The 19,437-nt window shown below is 39.3% G+C and overlaps 1 pseudogene; it reads right to left on the reverse strand.

Moving 5' to 3' along the window:
* Positions 1–246: 246 nt before the first annotated feature.
* LOC100735561 (splicing factor 3B subunit 1-like) lies at positions 247–6,540 on the reverse strand (annotated as a pseudogene).
* Positions 6,541–19,437: the final 12,897 nt, after the last annotated feature.

Below are 19,437 nucleotides of genomic sequence, written 5' to 3' on the forward strand. Positions count from 1 at the left end.
TGAGGTCAGTCTGGGCAGCATAGTGACAGTTTGTCTTAAACAAAAATGGCCTGGGGGTGTACTCAATTGAGAGCACTTGCTGGATTCAATCTCCAACACGCACACACACATACCACACATGCACACATGTACATGCACACAGAGTATGTCTACCTTCCATATGGATGCAATCTCTTTTCCAGATATCCAAGGTAGTGAATCTGGGAGTGAGAAAGGCTGGCCACGCATGGAAAGAAAGAGAAAGCATCAGCCGACTGGAGATTTTCTGAAGTGTTCTCTGTATTCTTTCTGCTTTTCCTTGGTTCTGAAGTTTTTGAAGAAGTCAACAAACATAGGTTTAAGAAGTGAAGGCCAGTAGACCTTGGGAATGGACAGCAGGTGCAGGCCTGACTGACAGCGGGTCCCCGCCGCTGAGGTGAGGAGGACCTGAAGCAGGGAGGTCTGGAGGGCACAGTTCAGCTTGGACGCACTGAGGCTGGGGCCCTGAAGGTGGAAAACGCGTGGAAGGGGGGGTCCACAGGTTTGGAGGCCAAGTGTGGACACAGCAGGAGATGGCCAACACTGGTGTCTAGTGTTAGTTTGCGAGGGCTGCTGTAAGAACACAGCACAGATTGGCTGGTGAAACAGCAGTATTTTCTCACTGCTGGAGTCTGGAAGTCCAAGATCAGAGTCAGTTTCTTTTGAGGCTTCTATTTTGACTTCTGGTTGTCTTCTCTCTCTTTTTGTATATGATTCTTCTGTGTGTACATGTCTTACTGTCCTTTAAAAAAGAAGGACACTAGTCATATTGGGTTAAGACCTGCCTACCTTAATAATCTTGTTTTACGGTTTACTTGTTTGTTTGTTTTTAAAGCTAGGGTTTCACTGTTTAGTTCAGGCTGGTCTTGAACACACTATGCATCTCAGGGTGGCCTCAAAGTCACAGTGATCCTCTTGCCTCAGCCTTGAAGTGCTGGTATTACAGGTGTGTGCTACCACACCTCGCTACTACCGTTTACTCTGTGTGTGTGTGTGTGTGTGTGTGTGTGTGTGTGTGTGTGTGTGTGTGGTGCTGGGGATTTGGTGATGTCACAGCTTCACACACGCACTCTGCCTGAGAGACATCTCCAGCCCCTTCATTTAAATGTCATTACATCTTTAAAGACGTGATCTCCAAATAGTCCCATTCTGAGGTGCTGGAGGTTAGGATTTCACCACAACAGTAATTCAAGTGGTGAAATCCTAACCTCCAACACCTCAGAATGTGACTTGAGAGCAGTTTCTCTTAACCAGGAGTAATCTGACTAAACAAAACCCTTCCCTGTATTCAGTAATGTTATGTAACACTGTTTCTAAAGGCAATCAATAAAAGCAAATGTTCCTCTTTAATTCATGTGCCTTGGGGAAGAGGGATATCCTTCAGAGTGAGGTAGTATACAGAAAGACCAAGAAGTAGTTATGGAGGAAATGAGTTTGGGTGTTTCAGTAAGGTGTCTCCTTTCTGAACCAACTTAAGGAAACAGGAAGAAAAAGAAAAGACCATTTTGGACACAAAAAACTAAATTTCAAAGGCAATTTCTACTTATAAGGAAGAAACTAATTTTAAAACATGCCAAACTGTGTTTGGGAACAGAAGTTTAAAAAATGAAGCTAAGAAAACTACTTGGCATTATTTTTTGTAGCTACAGCCAAGAATTACAACAGATTTCTCACCTGTGGGTCAGGGTCTAGCGGATATTTTTGTAGAGTTGTGGGAAATAAGACACTGAGATGTGTTTATTAAAGATTTAGCAATGTTCAGGAAGAAGAGAGGATGACTGGAAACGTGCAAGAGTGAGTCTTTCTTTTAAATTCAAGTCGCCACATCAGACTGGTCTTCTGACCCATGTATTTCCTTGTCTTTATAGCTCTGTGACTATGGATAACTCTTCTCTCCATGCCTCAGTTTCCCCATCTGCAACATGAATCCAACACCTTTCTCATAAAGCTCTTACCAGGCATCTCACACACACTTGATGTGACACCCATGACACATACACAAAAGCTGAAAGATGTCAGGTTTTTGAATGGATATATAGATGTAATGCAATCCCTGTCAAAATCCCAGGAAGATTTTTTTTTAGCTTTGGTACACAAATATTTATTTCTCAAACATTCCCTTTAAATACAAGGAATGAATTCTAAATTTTCATAAAGAAGAATTAAAAATGAAATCCCTTCAGTATAGTGCATGTAATCACTGTGTTCTTGGTCGCTACTGGCATTTACTGTTTAACATCAAAAACAAAGGACAGATTACTTAAAAATCATGCTACTGGGTTTTAGCTCTTCCTCTAGGACCAGCTCTACACTGACCTGCAATGTTTAAAATTTTATATCACCAACTTGAAGGGTGAAACAGCTGTGCACGGAACACGAAATCGACAGAGCATTATAAGATGTAGCCGAGTTTTGTAGCGGATGTGGGTGTCCTTGTCATCATTGTAGATCCAGCGGTAGTGTGCTAGGAGCGTGTCCTGGAGCCAATGTAGACGGAGTTGTAAATCTTCCAATACACATCCCGTGCTGCACCACTGTGCTGGCCGTCTGTCTGTGCACGAGGTTCCCATCCATGAAAGCATCCTCCAGTAATGGTGTCACAGTGTAAATGTAGTCTTTGCGCATATCACCAATATATTCAAAGAGGAAGGAGAGTGACTTCAGCATCCCGTCCTGAACGTTCAGTTCTGGGACTCTGTACTCATTCATTAAGGCAGGGAGCACTGTGCAGGGGGAGGACATCTCCGCAACAATCGCTATGGCTGTGGTCGTGCACACTCTGTTCTGCCTTTCCTGAACCTTGAGGTTGCTTAAAAGCGTGGCCAATACGTCGTGAGGGCCAATGGCCTTGGCAATATAGCGGAATGTGTTGACTGTGGCTCTGTGAGTAGCCTTTTTGTGAGCTTTCAGGAGCTCTAACAGCTCAAAGCAAATCCTCATCCACTCTCACGCAGACACATATTCAGCTCCCCTGTTGGCAATGCGTCCAACGGTCAATACAGTTCTCCTGCACTTTCTCATGCCTGTTCTTCAAGATGGGGGTGAGTCGGGGCAGCACATCCTTAATAGATGGGGTCATCTCATGCATACTTACCACATTTACAATAGCCTTCAGTGCTCCAAGAACGCTGCCCAGTACCAGTACTTCGGGGTATTCTTCACCCAAATATTCATACAGCACAACACCCAAATGCCCCATCAGCTTTTCCTCATGGCAAGTCTTCATGACCACAGCAGTGTGAGAGATCAAGTCCGCTGCCTGCTGCCTCACTTTGGCTGATTTGTTGTTCAAATGCCACAGAACTGTACCGCAGACGTGAGGCAGGTAGGGTTGCCTTGTTTTCCAAGTGCATTGACCACTGTGCCAAAGCCATTCAACATTACTGAGTCAGAATACCATCAATCAGCTGCTCTTCAAGCTCGTGGTCAGTGTCCGCCGCCCCCAGATTCCCCATAATTTTCTCAGTTGTTTCCATCACCATTTTCCGGTAGTGCTCAGGTTCATCTTTCAGACCGTCCACAATCCTGGGTATGATTTCTGCTGCACCTACTTTGTTTGCTAACTTCACGGTGGTGTCAACTAACTGTCGGTAATTTCTTCTGTCCAAAGCCATTCTGTGCTGCCAGAAGTGTTTAAAGAAAGGTGTAAGAATCTCTGTTTTAATGTAGTTTGCTTCTAAACCATCTGTTCCACAACACTGGTTTACGACCTTCAGCACAGTCTTCTTCATTTCTTCATCAGGAGACTGGAACTCTTGAATAAGGATTAACATCACTTCTCTGGTATAGTAATTGGCATATTCTGCATCCATTCGAGGGATCAGATGCCCAATGGCCTTTAAGAAGGCAGCCAGACCCTTTCCTCCGTGCTGAGGGATACCCTTCCACAGACGTTTCAGCACAGAATCAAAGGACTCAACACCAGAAGGAGTCGCTGCTTCAGCCAAGGCAGCAATGGCCAACGCGCTGATGGTGCGGACTTCCTGCTGCTCATCCATGGGATCGTGCTCAGTGATTTTAACTAAACTTCTGAGATGTGGCAAGATGGCACAGCCCATGAGGATAGTGATCTGCTGCACAATCTTAATAGCCGTGTGTCTGGCTTGCCAGGACTTCTTTTGCACACAGCTTTTGAGAAGGGCAATAAAAAGGGATGCCAAGGGCAGAGACTACAACAGCAAAGGCTTGAGTTGTCGTGTTCTGGACGTACTCGTCCATGTTGTCTATGTCAGGTCTCATGGTGGAGATCATAGTAGCCAGACCAGCAGCCTTAGTCAAATTAGAAATGATCTCTCAGCCTTCCACTCTAGCATAGTAATCTTCATCAATGAACAGTGGTTCAATAACCACAAGAATCTTGTGCACGTATGGTTGCACTAAGTCGTCCAGTTTGTACAATATTCTGTCAAGAACTTTCACGAGTAAATGGCGCTCCTGGTCCTCAAGCATAGGAGACATCAGCAGAGGAAGAATCTGATTAAACAAAGGCCCAGCTCCAAATTCCCGAGCTTCAGCAGTGATCTGACGCAGAGCAGCCTTTCTCATGGGAGGTGTTCCATTCTTAATTTTTCCTTTTTTTTTTTTTTGTCTTTTTCTTTTTTATCAGTACCAGGGATTGAACTCAGCACTGCCTACTTGCAAGGCAGGCGCTTATGCCACTGAGCTAAATCCCCAGCCCCCCATTTTTAATTTTTAAAAGCAGCGTCATTATTTTTTTCTCTTTTTGCTCTTCTGGACTAAGTGTTGACTCATCAACATCAACCAAGAGTTTATCAAAGTACTCAATATCATCAGGTTTTAAAAATGGAAGATTTCCAGAGGGCTGATCATTAATGCTTTTCATAGTTCTGTCTTCTGTCTTCTGTCTGCCAGTGGAAATCCATCATCCCACCTAACAGTGTTGGAGTTGCTGTCAGCTTCTGGGCTGGAGTTCGAATGGGAACATAACCTGCTGGAGGCGGAAGTCCCTTATATCCTTCTGGGAACATGGCATCCAGTTCTTCATCAGAGAGCTCATCAATTTCTTCCTCCCACCTCCCAAGCCTGAAGCTGTTCAGGAGTCATACTCATTATGTGACCTGGAGTTGGGGTGGCCGTGTTCATGGCTGGGGTGCCAATTGGTGTCTTCCCAGGGGTCAGGACAGGAGTGCTTCCGTCCATCTGACTGGCTGGGGTCTCATCCTAATGGGACTTCCTTTTACTGGCTCCAGGAGTCGGTGTTTGTCCAATCGAATCTCCACCTTGGTCCGTTCGAGGAGTCTCAGCCCATCCACTTCCGTGCCAGAGAGTATCTCTCTCGATTTTAGGAGTCTCCTCCCATCTGTTTTTATGGGCACTGGATGTTGCACCTCCAATGGCCTTGGATAGCATGGCCCGGTGTGTCTCCTCGGCCTGGAGTAGCAGCTCCTGCAGGTGTGTGACTCAGGGTGGGATCCCAAATTTTTGAGCCAGGGGTTGCTCCAGGAGTTTCATTTCCTTTTGCACGATCTGGTGTCTCATCCCATCTTAAAGAAGGGGTATGCTCCGGGGTCTCTGCCTGGTCCCAGCTGGACAGCTTTTTGAGAGTGGTACCAGGAGTCTGATCAGCGCCGCTTTCGCTTTGACAGAGGCTGGGATGCTGCTGCTCCATTGACGACTTTCAGTTCTCCAGCTTTAGCTTTCTCTGCTAGCTGTTGCCTAATTTCTCTCTCTTCTTTAGTCAAATGCTGTTCTTGCATTACATCCATGTAAGTCCGAGCATTCATCTTAGGGTCAGGGGTCTTCCTTCCATCTGCAAAAGGATCAAGAGGCTCTGGGGAAATGATCATGGTGCACCTGTGTTTTTTGTACTCAGCTTCTCGGTCTGCGATCTTCGAAGTCCGATGCTCAGCAAATGGGTCATACTATTCTGTTGATTGTGGAATGTCATTGAGCAATGCCATGGGGGCATGATATCCTGTCTTCTTCTGCCCAAGCAAGCTTGTCGATGATGAGTAGTCGTCATCGTCATCTTCAAGTTCAGTGATGGCAATGGATGTCACGTAGCCGGCAAATCTGCTGTCGCTTCCACCATAAATCTCCTGGCCATAATAACCTGTAGAATCAAGGCCCATTCCTTGTGCTTCATCAAGAGCTGCCTTCTTGCCTTGAATCTCTCAAATCTGTGCTTCAATATCTGCAGTCTGGCTGGTATTCTGCTCTGCAATTCCTGGCACAATCACAGGACTGCCTCAGAAGGCCCACACATTTAGAAACCATTCTGCAAGGGCAGGCATTTAGCTCAGTGGTGCAGTGCCTGCCTGGCAAGCATGAGGTTCTGAGTTTGATTCTTCCTGTTTGCAGCTCTTAACAACAGATTTTGCATTTCTTTTTCATGTATGCATTAAGTTCAGCTCATCTGATTTCTCAGGGTCCTGGAAACCCACGCCTGAGTAACCCAGCAAAAAAGTTCCATCTTCTCTGAATGGGATCCTGCTATCCAGTGCGCACATTATCCACGGACCGTGTCTGTATTCAGAGTGGTTACTGAGCAGTAGTCGCCATGGCGTTCACCAGCTTACACAGGTGTTTATGTCTTGTTCAAAGGTGCACACTTCGTGAGTCTTGGCGATCTTCCTGATTTTTTTTATAGATATAGAAATGATTATTCTAAAGCTTTTTGCAAAGACAAGGAAACTAGAATAGCTAAAAATATTTTTAAAAGAAGAAAGGAGACTAGAAGTACAGCTCAGCGGTAGAGACCATTCACAGAGGCCTAGGTGCAATCCCCAGGACCCCGCCCCCCACAAAGTAATCTCAGCACTGGGGAGGCTGAGGCAAGAGTCTTGCACTGAGTTTAAGGCAGGCATGGGCTCATAGTCAGGCTAACTACAGCCTAACTACAAAGCAGCAACCTACCTAAAAAAAGAAAAATAAAAAAAGGAAGGACAAACTGGTAATAATCAAGATTGTGTGACACTGATAGAGGGACAACAGACAGATGCACAGGTCAAGAGGTAAAAATAGAGAACCCAAAAACAGGCCTGCAGGAGTATGTCCACCTGATGTTTCACAAAGTTGCAAAAGCAATTCAATGATGGATCATAACCTCTCAGCAAGTGATGGGGCACAACTGGGCATCGACCATATGCAAATAAGTGAACCTCACGCTATGCCTCACACAAAAATGAAATCACAATACGTTAAATTTAAAATTAAAAAAAATTTTTAAAACCATGGGAGAAAATAACAAGGAAAGCTTAGTTTTGATACCAAAACATGAGTCACAAAAGGAAAAATTGGTACATTGAACCTCAGCAAAATTAACAATTTTTTTGTGCTAATATTGGTAGGATAATTAAATGCTTATATATTGGACTCTGAGTTTTTTTATTTATTTATTGTCATGTTGAAACAAAGTCTCATTACACAGCTCAGACCTTGAGCTCACTTTGTAGCGCAAGCTGCCTTGAACTTGCAGTGGTTCTCCTGCCTCAGCCTTCTAAATGCTGGGATTACAGGCTTGTGCCACCACACCTGACTTTCTAAGTAACTAATATAAAGATAACAATACACAATGTATTAAACATTGTTACCCTCTTATTTATCTTGTTTTGAAATTTTTTTCTCTCTGTAAAATAAAAAAAAGGACAACCCATTTGAGACCCTCCTGTCTCTCAGGAGCCGTTCTTATTACCTAGTCCACATTCCTTTTCTCCAATAAATTTTCCCACTCATAAAATAATTTTTAAAAAGAAATTAACAACTTTTATTCTTAAAAGATCTGTTAAGAAAGTGCAAAGAGAGGGGCTGGGAATTTAGCTTAGCGGCATAAGCACCTGCCTTGCAAGCAGGCGGTTGTGAGTTCGATCCCTGGTACCGATAAAAAAAGAAAAAGAAATTTAAAAAAAAGAACGTGCAAAGAGACTGGGGATTTAGCTCAGCAGCATAAGCACTTGCCTGGCAAACAAGAGGTTGTGAGTTTGATTCCCCGGTATCAAAACAAACAAACAAAGACAAGCTATAGTAAATAGTAAATACAAGCTATAGAGTGGAAAAATATTTGCAAAGCATAAATCTAACGAAAGACTACTATCTAAAATATCTGATAATAGTGGAATGAGGGGAAAAATCAAGTTATATCATTACTGATACTAATTCCCTGTAATGAATGTGGTCATCTGAACTGTACCAATAAACTTAATTAATAAATTCTAATAATAATCATAAGAGCACCAATAAAATTAAAAATTTAAAGAGCTCATAGTGTGTTCTGGTGGTGTGCACCCCAAATCCCAGCACTCGGGAGGCTGAGGCTACAAGATTGCAAGTTTGAACCCCAACCTGGGCAGCTTAGTGATTAGCAAGACCCTGTTTCAGAAATTTAAAAATGAAATAAAAGAGTTGGGAATATAGTTCAGTTAAAAACCCTGGTTTCAGTCCCTAGTACCACAAAACAAAGTCAGAAACAGCAAAGCAAGAGAATTACATTTTTTTAAAGAGAGCAAAATTAGAACAGAACAGATCATAAGATAACAATGTAAAAGACACAGATTTCAAAGCAAGACCACCGGAGATCTTCACTGTCTATCATGTTGTCTCTTGTTTTCTTCCAAATAGTTGTCTGCATCTTCACACACAGTATCACACAGAACAAAATAGTACTAAACTGATCAGAACAGGATGATGAAGGCATTTTAGGTTTTCAAGATCAGACAATAGGGGAGTCAACAATGGCTGCCATAGTGTCTCTCATTCTCTTCAAAATAGCTGTCCATATCTTCATATATGTTGAAATCAAACAAAACAAAACAGACTAAGATCACTCTGAACAAAGAATAATAGTATTTGTGTATTTCACAGCATGATGCTATGGAATCAGCACTGGGTACTATAATGTCTCTTTTTCTTCAAAGTAGCTGTTCATTTCATTGTGTATTATATAATTGATTCTCATAAACTGTTTATAAGTTCTACACATACATGCATCTCTACATGTATACCTATCCTTTCTGTATTAGAGGAAAAAACAAAACAAAACAAATTCCTCGAAAAACACCAAGCGAAAAAGACATATAAACAACAATAGCAAAGAGCCCAGAACACTGACAATATAGGCTCATACCACTATAGGGTGGTATGAGCATAACTAGGGTTATTATTTTACATAATGATCTTCAAGAGTACCTCAGATCACTATACAATAATATGCACAATTGTTCCAATCCTGTGAATGTTAACTATTTTGTTCCAAGAGCTTACAGAATTTGTAGCACAATCATCTAAACTATCCTAAATGTATTTAAATAATTTTAGACATTTTTTATTTTCCCTTCTTTTTTCTTTTTCTTCATTTTTCCCTGAGATATTATTTTTCCCTTTAAGGAGATTCTTATCCTTTCACTGTAATTATTGAGTTTTTTTGTATCTTACCATTTCTTACATTTACATTAATTTATTTCACTTATGAGTATGGTCTCAAGTTGTATCCATTTATTTATAAATATCTCAGTGTGATCATTCTCTATAGCAGAGTAGTACTCAATTATATAAAAATACATCTTTTTTTATCCATTCCTCAGTTGATGGGCATTTAGGTTGTTTCCAAGATTTAGCTATCACAAATTGTGCTGCTATAAACATGGGTGCACGTATATCACTGTGATACGATGTTTTCATTTCTTCTGGGAATATGTCCAGAAATGCTATAGCTGGGTCAAATGGGACTTCCAATCCCAGCTTTTTGAGGAATCTACAGACTGACCTCCACAGAGGGTGCACCAGTCTACACTCTCACCTACAGTCCAAAAGAGTTCCTTTTCCCCCACAGCCTTTCCAGCATTTGTTGTTGGTAATTTTCTTTATTCTGGCCATTCTTTCTGGAGTGAGATGGAATCTCAGTGTGGTTTTAATTTGCATTTCTCTAATGACCAATGATGCTGAACATTTTTTCATGTATTTATTTACCATTTGTATTTCTTTATCTGAGAACTGTGTTTTCATCTCAGATGCCCATTTTTGGAATGGGTCTTTGAATTTTAGAGATCTGATTTTTAAAAATTTTTTATATATTCTAGACAGAAGTCCTTTGTCTGAGGAATTGTTCACTAAGATTTTTTTCCCAATTTGTGGGTTTTCTTTTGGCTATGGTGGAGATTTCTTTCAACATGCAAAAACTTTTAATAGGATGTGATCTCAGTTATTGATTCTGTGAAATATTTCACATATGGTTTGATTCTTGTTCATGAATTCTCTACCTACCCCTATGTCTTCAAGATTTCAACCTACTTTGTCTTCCAACAATTTAGTGTTTCTATTTTAATATTTAGATCTTTTATCCATTTAGACTTTAGTACATAGTGATAGACATGGGTCTAGTTTTAGTTTTCAGCATATGGGAAGCCAATTTTTCCAGGACCATTTATTGAGACTATCTTTCTTCTAGTGGACATGTTTGACCCCTTTATCAAAGATAAAGTAGTTGAGTGTGTTTGCAGTTGTATCTTCTAATCTATTCCATTGATCTTCAGGTCTGTTTTTATTTCAGTACCATGCTGATTTTATTACAGTAGCTTACTGTACAAGTATAACTTCACATCAGGGATTGTGATGCTTCCTGCCTTGCCTTTGTTGCTTAGAATTGCCTTTGCTATTCTAGGTCTCTTCTGGTTCCAGATGAATTTCATGAGTGATTTCTCTATATCTGTGAGGTATGCTAGTAACATTTTGATTGGAATTGCATAAAGTATGTATAACAATCTTGGGAGAATGGCCATTTTCACAATGTTTGTTCTTCCTATCCATGGACAAGGGATGTCATTTTCTGAGGTCCTCTTCAGTTTCTTTTTCCAGAGTATTATAATTTTCTCTGAATAGATCTTTTGTTAGATTAATTCTTTCGTTAGATTAATTCCTAAGTATTTCATTTTGTCGGATGCTATTGTAAAGGGTGTGGCTTCTCTTATTCTCTCTCAGTGGTTTTCTTGTTAGTATATAGGAATGGTATTGTTTTTTGAGTGTTGACTTTGTATCCAGCTACATTACTGAATTTATTTATTATATCTAGGAGTTTTTCAATGGAGTTTTGCGAGTCTTCTCTGTAGAGTATCATGTCATCTGCAAATAATGATAATTTAACTTCTTTTTTTCCTATCCTTACTCCTTTTATTTTTCTCTCTTGTCTAATTGCTGTGGCTAGTACTTCCATTACTATATTGAATAGGAGTGGTGATAATTGACATCCTTGTCTTGTTCCTAATTTTAGAGTAAAAGCTTTCAGTTTTTGGCCATTTAATATGATGCTGGCTGTTGGTTTGTCATGAATGGCTTTTCTCATATTGAGGAAAAGACCATCTATTCCAATTATCTGTAAGATTTTTATCATAATAAGTAATAGACCTTATCAAAAGCTTTTCCTGCATCTATAAAAATGATCATGTTGATCTTATTTTTGGCTCTATTGATATGATAGATTACATTTATTGATTTGCATGTATTGAACCATCCCTGCATTCCTGGGATGAATTCCATTTGTTCATTATGTATAATCTTCTTGATGATTTGCTGCATTCTATTTGCCAACATTTTATTGAGAATTTTTGCATCTATGTTCTTTAGGGAGATTGGCCTGTAGTTCTCTTTTTTGGTTGGGTCTTTCTCAGGTTTGGTATGAGAGTAATGTTTGCTTCTAGGAATGAGTTAGGGAGAATTGTTTCCCTTTCAGTTTCATTGAAGAGTCTGAGGAGTGTCAGCATTAAATTTTCTTTGAATTTCTTGTAGAATTCTGCAGTGAATCTATCTGGACCTGGGCTTTTCTTTGTTGGTAGGGATTTAATTACATTTTCAATTTTGTTAATTGAAATTGGGTTATTCAACACTTTTACATCTTCTTGACCCAGCTTTGGTAATTCATATGTTTCTAGGAATATGTCTATTTCTTCTGTGTTATCAAGCCTATGAGAGTAGAGGTTTTCAAAATAAGTATTGATAATCTTCTGTATTTCCACAGGGTCTATAATGATTTCATCCTTTTCATTCTTTATTGCATGAAGTTGAGTTTTTTCTTTCCTTTCTTTAATAAGGTTGGCTGTCAATTTTATTTATTCTTTCAAAGAACCAACTCGATTCATTGATTCTTTGTCTCTATTGCATTAATTTATGCTCTGACCTTTATAATTTCCTCCCTTCTTTTGGCTTTGGGCTTGACTTGCTCTTCTTTTCCTAGATGTCTGAGATGTAGCATCAGGTTGTTTATTTGTGTTCATTTTGTTTTCCTGATGTGGAGAGTTCACCACAATAAATTTTCCTCTGAGGACTGCTTTCATTGCATCCCACAGGTTCCAGTTAAATGTATTTGTATTTTCATTTGCCTGCAAATACTGTTTAATTTCTTCTTTAATTTCCTCTTTGATCCACTGATTGCTCAGGAGTGTATTATTCAATTTCCATGTGTTTGTGGGGTTTTTGCAGTTTCTTTTGTCATTAATTTCTAGTTTTATGGTGCTATGATCCAATAACATGCATGGGATAATTTCAATTCTTTTGCATTTACTTAAGCATGTTCTGTGGCTAGTATATGGTCAATTTTAGAAAACATTCCATGTGCTGCTGAGAAGAATGTATATTCTGATGTTGTTGGATGGAACACTCTGTATACATCTACTAAGTCCACTTGTTCACAGGTGTGATCCAGTTCTGTTATTTCTTTGCTAATTTTCTGTCTAGTTGATCTGTCACTTTGTGTCAATGGCAGGTTAAGGTCTCCTGTTATAATTGTGTTATTGCTTATTTGATTTTTCATTTCTGTTAATATTTGTTTTGTATAGCTGGGTGCTCCAAATTTGGTGCATATATATTTAAGATTGTTATCTCTTTGTCTTGAAGTTTTCCCCTAACTAATATGTAGTGGCCTTCTGTATCTCTTTGGATCATTCTTGGTTTGAAGTTCACATTGTCTGCAAACAGAAGAGCTACCCCTGCTTTTTTGGGAGATCCTGGTGCATGGAGTATTGTTTTCCATTCTTTGATTTTCAGTCTATGAGCTTCCTTTTGTATTAGATGGTTTTCCTATATACAGCATATGGTTGGATATTGTTTCTTGATCCATTCTACCAGTGTGTTTCTTTTAACTGGTGAATTGAAGCCATTTATATTAATGATTATGTTATGTTATGTTATGTTATGTTATGTTATGTTATGTTATGCTATGGTATGCTATGCTATGCTATGCTATGCTATGCTATGCTATGCTATGTTATGTTATGTTATATTGCTTCTGCTGTTGATTTTTTACCTTTCTACTCTGTTTAATTGTTTGCTTTGCTTAGTGATTTTTTTCTATGTCTGTCTGTCTAGAATGTCTTTCAATATTCTTTGCAGGGTTGGTTTGGTGGTCATGAAGTTCTTCAGCTGTTCTTTGTTGTGGAAGTATCTTATTTCTTCATCTGAGAATTACATTTTTTAAGACAAGTTCTTTCTATGCGTCCCAGACTGCTCTCAAACTCGTAGTCCATCTGCCTTGGTCTTTTAGGTGCTGGGATTACAGGTGTGTGCCACCTTGCCCACCAAGAAGAGAATTACTAACATATTTAAATTGTTTAAAGTATGGCTTGGGATTTAACTCAGTGGTGTAAGCACCTGCCTGGCAAGCTTGAGGTTGTGAGTTTGATCCCCGGTACCAAATAAATAAATAAATAAATAAATCTTTGAAGAAAAAAAAACTTATCAACTTAAGAGCTCTGTATCTAGAAAAGTTATCCTTCAAAAGTTAAGAAGCAATACATACTTCTGGGGCATGGAGGAACTGAGGAAATTTGTCATCAGTGCACCTGTCTTGCAAGAAATGTTAAAGGAAGTTCCTCAGGAAGAAAGGAAATTATATAGGTTGGGTACTCATTGCCACATAAAGAAAGAAGGAGCAGCCGGGTGTGGGACATATGCTTGTAGTCTCAGTTACTTCTTCAGCCAGGAGTTCAAAGCAATATAATGGGGAGGGAAGAAAGAAAGAAAGATAAGAGAAAAGAGAAGTAACACAGAAGGAACAAATGAAGGCAAAATCAAGAAACTCAAATGGAACATGAGTAAAATTGTAAAGAGATATTAAGGAGATATGCAGAAAATAAAGAACCACATGAACAGATACTCAACATCATTAGAAACTGGGAAATAAATATTAAAACCGAAACTATGGAACTGTCAGAGTGACCAAAATAAAAAAGTGACAACATCCAAATTGGGGGAGAATGTAGACAAATGATTCATTTATTGATGGTGGAAATACAAAACAGAATATTCACTCTGGAAACTTTGGGTGTATTTTTTAAAACAATATGGAAGTACCATTTGACTCAGCAACTGCACAGGTAGGCATCTGTGTCTGTCAGCTTTTGCATTGCTGGGCACAATACCCAACACTTACAGTTTAAAGGAGGAGAGGTTTAACTGGGTTTACACTTCCAGGAATTCAGTCCATGGTTAGCTGGCTCCAAGCCAGAATCATCAAAGTGGCTGGTTGGTGAGCAGAGCTGCTTAGGTTATGGTGGCAGGGAGCAGGGCTGGAGAGGAGTGGGAGTGGGACCATATACAGTGCTGGAGGTCAAACCTCCATGACCCAACTTGACATACCCAGGACCAGCTTTAGTAATCTGCTAGGTGTTTCTTAACCCAATGAAGTTGACATACTAGGATTAATGATAATGTGAAAAATGATAACTTACAATTATATAAAAGCCTGTTTATGACTAGTGATGTCATGTTTATTTGTGACAGTCAAACAGAAAAAACTCCCAGATATCTATCAATGAACAAATGGTTAAACAAGCCACGGTATCCCCCTACCAGGGAAAATTATTAGGTAACAGAAAAAAAAATCTATCAGTATATATGCCATGATCTGCATAAACATGCAGAGAATTTCATTTCCCATTTATTCCAGAATTCCAGAGAATTAGTGAAAAAAAAGTCAAAATTGTTTGCTTGTTTTGAAACAGGGTCTCACTCTGTAGTTCAGGCTGGCTTCGAACTCATAACAGTCCTCTTGCCTCACCGTCCTGAGTACTGGGATTACAAGCATGTACACACCATGCCCAGCAAAAAATTCAAAGCTTAAAGCTTAAATTTTATATGATTCTGTTAACATAACACTTTAAATGACAAAATTATAGACATCCTGATTGTGCAAACAGTCTGATCCCCTTGGAAGAGCTAGGACTTTGTCTACCTAAAGACTAGGGAAACATTCTTCTGGGGCTGAGGAGCTCAGGTAGCAATTCCAGCAACAGCTGGCCACTGCAGTTCTAGCAAGTTTTTCCAAAAGTGGAAGCTGTGAGTGGAATTTAATCTGGTTGAACACATCACCCAATAACAGCTCACATAGAACCTGGGAGTGCCACCAAGAGCTGTGGGACTCTCAGGGACAGCAGAGGCCCCATGTATGTGTTCCTACTTGACTGGCTAGAAACATGGGTGCTTTGGAATCCATGGTTGCTTTGCAGTTAGTTTGTATATGTAAGGAGATAACTGAATTATTCTCTAAATCCTGCCAAAAGCCCATTCAAAATGCTAGTCCTGAAATACACTAGTACCTTTTCAGTGTGGGGGGAAACCTAAAACCTTGTGATATGTGCAGTTGGAGAATCATCAAATATTTCTAGGATGAAATTTCTTCAAACTTTCACATGTCTGAGGGGAGTCAAGGATATGCCCTAACAACAGTATCATTTCCCTCTGGGCTGCTGTGCTAATGAAAAAGAAAAAAAGCTCTTTGTCTCTTCTTCGTGGCTAGTCTGAAACTTTCCTGTCAATGACTGTCCGCACTTGACTACGGTAACTATCATTCATTGCCTGGATATAATGACTATAGAATCTAGTACAAAGGGCTGACCTTCTTACTGGTCCCAGTCCTTTCCATTGTCTTCAAGACCCTGATCTCATCCTGTACTCGTATCTCTCATTTTCAGTAGGCAACATTTTCTCCCACTTTCTGTCAAAAGTATGAACTACTTTATCTGTCTTCCTCAAAGTATGTCAAGGGGTTCACATGTATGTTCCACATTCCCCTCTTTCTAGGAATAGAAATCTATTAGGACACCTTAGAGTATAACAATAGGTCCCACAACACATCCCTTACTTTTCTGCTGTAAATTTTTACTTTAGTGTAATAGCAGTCAGTTTGGTGACTCAGTACCTTTCCCTGAGGGATACAGGAACCAATCTTGGTGTTTACCCACTTGGTATGATGTAAAGGAAGATGTGTGCACTTGTGCAAAAGTGTCAAACCAAGATTTATACCCACATGATGCACTGTGGAAATTTTGCATATGTTTACCTGAGCATTACAGAGGGTATAATACATCCACAGTACTCTAGGATTTAGTTTTTAAAAAGTTTTGATTTGTGATAAAATCACAAATTATTCAGTCAATGGCCATGAAAATTATCACAAATTATTCAGTCAATGGCCCAATTCAGTCAATGGCACATGAAAAATCAGATTTGTAAGTTTTGCTTAAGGTCAAAAGTGAGTCATCAGATTACTCATGCATGGGTGACGAAGATGATCCATTGTGGTAAAATACACATTAAAGACTGGTGTGAGTATGTGATGATAATAATGATGATGATTACTTTGATGTTGACCATGTGAACCAAAGTTCCTGTGATAGTGAAACGGAGCAAGAATCAACCGATACAGCTGGGCGTGGTGGTGCACTCCTGTAATCCTAGCATTCAGTAGGCTAAAGCAGGAGGATCATTGCAAGTTTGAGACCAGCCTGGGCTACAAAATGAGCCCAAGGCCAGCCTGAACTGCATAGCAAACCCTGTCTCGGAAAGAAAAGAACAAAACAAAACGCCCAACTGATACAGATTCCAGGAATGTAGACCCCTTAATTCAAATGATGAAGAAAACAGCAATGTAAGCACATATTTGACTAGTTAAAATATTGCAAAATGTTTACACAACCAAATGGAAGAAGTCGCTATTAGACCTAGGTCCAAAAATATAGTGAAGGTCTTGGCAGGGGCGAAATATATTGGACAGAATGTCAGCACTGCCATTTGATGTTGGGAATTGTAAGAGACAAAATGGTATAAGATGGGGCAAAATACACAAAGGCTGCGATACAACTAAAATGTTCTGTATGTACCAATAGCCATATTAAAAATGTATTTATTATTGAAATCTCACTAGCTGCACTAAAAGTATTCATAGGTCTGCTGTACTTAGCAGGAATTTCTCATGGTAATTACAGGAATGTAAAAGACTTATGGAAGTGGTGGGTCAATATATGGTTAAAAATATATGCCCTTATTGATTCAAAAGCTAATTATGGTTTCAATTTACATATTTATCCTGGAACTCAGCCATCACATCCTTACTCCTATGGTAATAAACCAAATGATGTTGTGAACAGACATATTGATCTCATCTCCCAAACTAATCAGAATGTGACATTTGACAATTATTTTGCCAGTTTCCAAATGATGTTACATTTTTCTAACAGAGCAAGTTGAGCACTGTAGGAACCATGTGCAGGAGCAAAGCAGGAATTCCAAATGAAATGTTGCAATTTCAAAACATAGAATTATATAGTCCAATTTTTGGATTTCAGAAAAATTTACATTGGCTTTGTTTATGGCAAAGAAAAACAAACTGGTACTGCTGATGTCAACACTGCATCACAATGGAAATATTGATAGGGAAACCTCAACAAAGCAGAAGCCTGAGATGGAAACTTTCTAGATGTTGATGAGCTATGCAGTAACTATGATGTCACTTGAAACACAGAGCATTGGCCAATGGTTGTGATTTACTTGATACTAAATGTGTGGCATAAATACTTTGATAGTTTACAAAGAAAATAACAAGTACAAAATACCATGGAGAAATTTCTTAGAAGATTGGGACTGGAACTCATAAGAGATCATTTACACCACAGGAAAATAAAAATATTTCTGCCCAGGGAACTACACAAAAAAATTGAACCTACTGGTGAACTGACAGGTAAACAGACAGGCACAACAACCCAAAGACCTAGTGTGACAACAGGAAAATCAAAAGATGTCAACTGTTCCCCAAAAGAAGGGAAAGGAAAGCAAAAAAATATTTGCTATCAGTGTAAATGACAGTTGTGTATAGAAATGCAATTTTCATTTGTGAAGGCTACCTGGGGTGTGAAAATTGAAGCAAAGGGGTATTTTCATTGTAGTTCATGTAGGTTTTCATTTCTGACGTTATCTCTTAAGATTTTCTCAAATTTATTTTTCTTTCTTTCTTTCTTTCTTTCTTTCTTTCTTTCTTTCTTTCTTGTTTCTTTTTTTGGTATCAGGGATCAAACTCACTACTTTGCACTTACCAGGCAGGCACTTATGCCATTGAGCTAAATCCCTGACTTTTCTTAGTTTTTGGTTTTGTTTTGTGCTGGGGATCAAACTCATGACCTTGTGTTTACTAGGCAGGCTCTTATGCCACTGAGCTATATCTCTGGCCCCTCTCTTAGGTTTTCTTAAGTAAACAGCAGATGTGAAAATGTCAATATCTACTCTAAGCACTCATTGCATATTTGATACTTTATTTTATTGATATTATTTCCTTGTTAAGTACACATCATATAACATAGTAGGAGGCTCCTGACAAAACTGGAAGAGAAGGGGCCAGGGATACAGCGCTTCGGCACAGCCTGGCAAGTGTGAGGTCCTGAGTTCAATTTCCAGTATCTGTAACCAAAAGCAAAAAACTGGAAGAGAAGCGAGGTGGCAAGAATGGCCTGTCACAAAGGAAAGGAAAGCCGAGCCCATGTGGTGTCAGTGTAAGCAAGACATGGGCATGGAACACACAGTTGTCATGTGTGAAGACTGCCTTGGGAGTGACAGGAGAGGCAAAGATGTCGGTGGTAGCCTTTTGTTTGTTTCTATTGGAGTTCACGTGGTTCTTATTTCTGCTGTTACCTCTTAGCACACACAGCTGATACGAAAATGTTGATGTCTATTCCAAGCACTCATGACACAATTAGTTCATTTTATTGAGATCTTATTTTTCTTATTATTTAGCTGTGACAATTAAAGATATTTTTAGAGTGCTATTGGCATTTGCATTGTAGTTCACACGAATTTATTTCTGACATTATCTTCTAAGTTTTGTTAGCAAACAGAACAGCTGGTGTGAAAATGTTGATGTTAATTCTAAATGTGCAACACACATTAAGAATTTAACACTTTATTTTATTGATGTTTTATGTAACTACACATTGCATAATACAATAACCTCCTGAGAAAAGAGCAAGATCAGCCACATGTCACGTATGTCCCACAAAAAGGCCAAGAAAACAAAATATATGTGCTATTGTGTAAACGTTATGTGTATATGGAACATATTGCTGTCATTGTGAAGACTGACTTAGATGTGATAATTATAGTAGATTTTTCTTTTTGGTTTTATGAGACAGGACCTTACGAAGTAGCCCA

This window comes from Cavia porcellus, unplaced genomic scaffold (assembly GCF_034190915.1).
Source record: "Cavia porcellus strain 051 isolate PalLab524CR breed Dunkin Hartley unplaced genomic scaffold, mCavPor4.1 scaffold_1, whole genome shotgun sequence".
Taxonomy (NCBI): domain Eukaryota; kingdom Metazoa; phylum Chordata; class Mammalia; order Rodentia; family Caviidae; genus Cavia; species Cavia porcellus.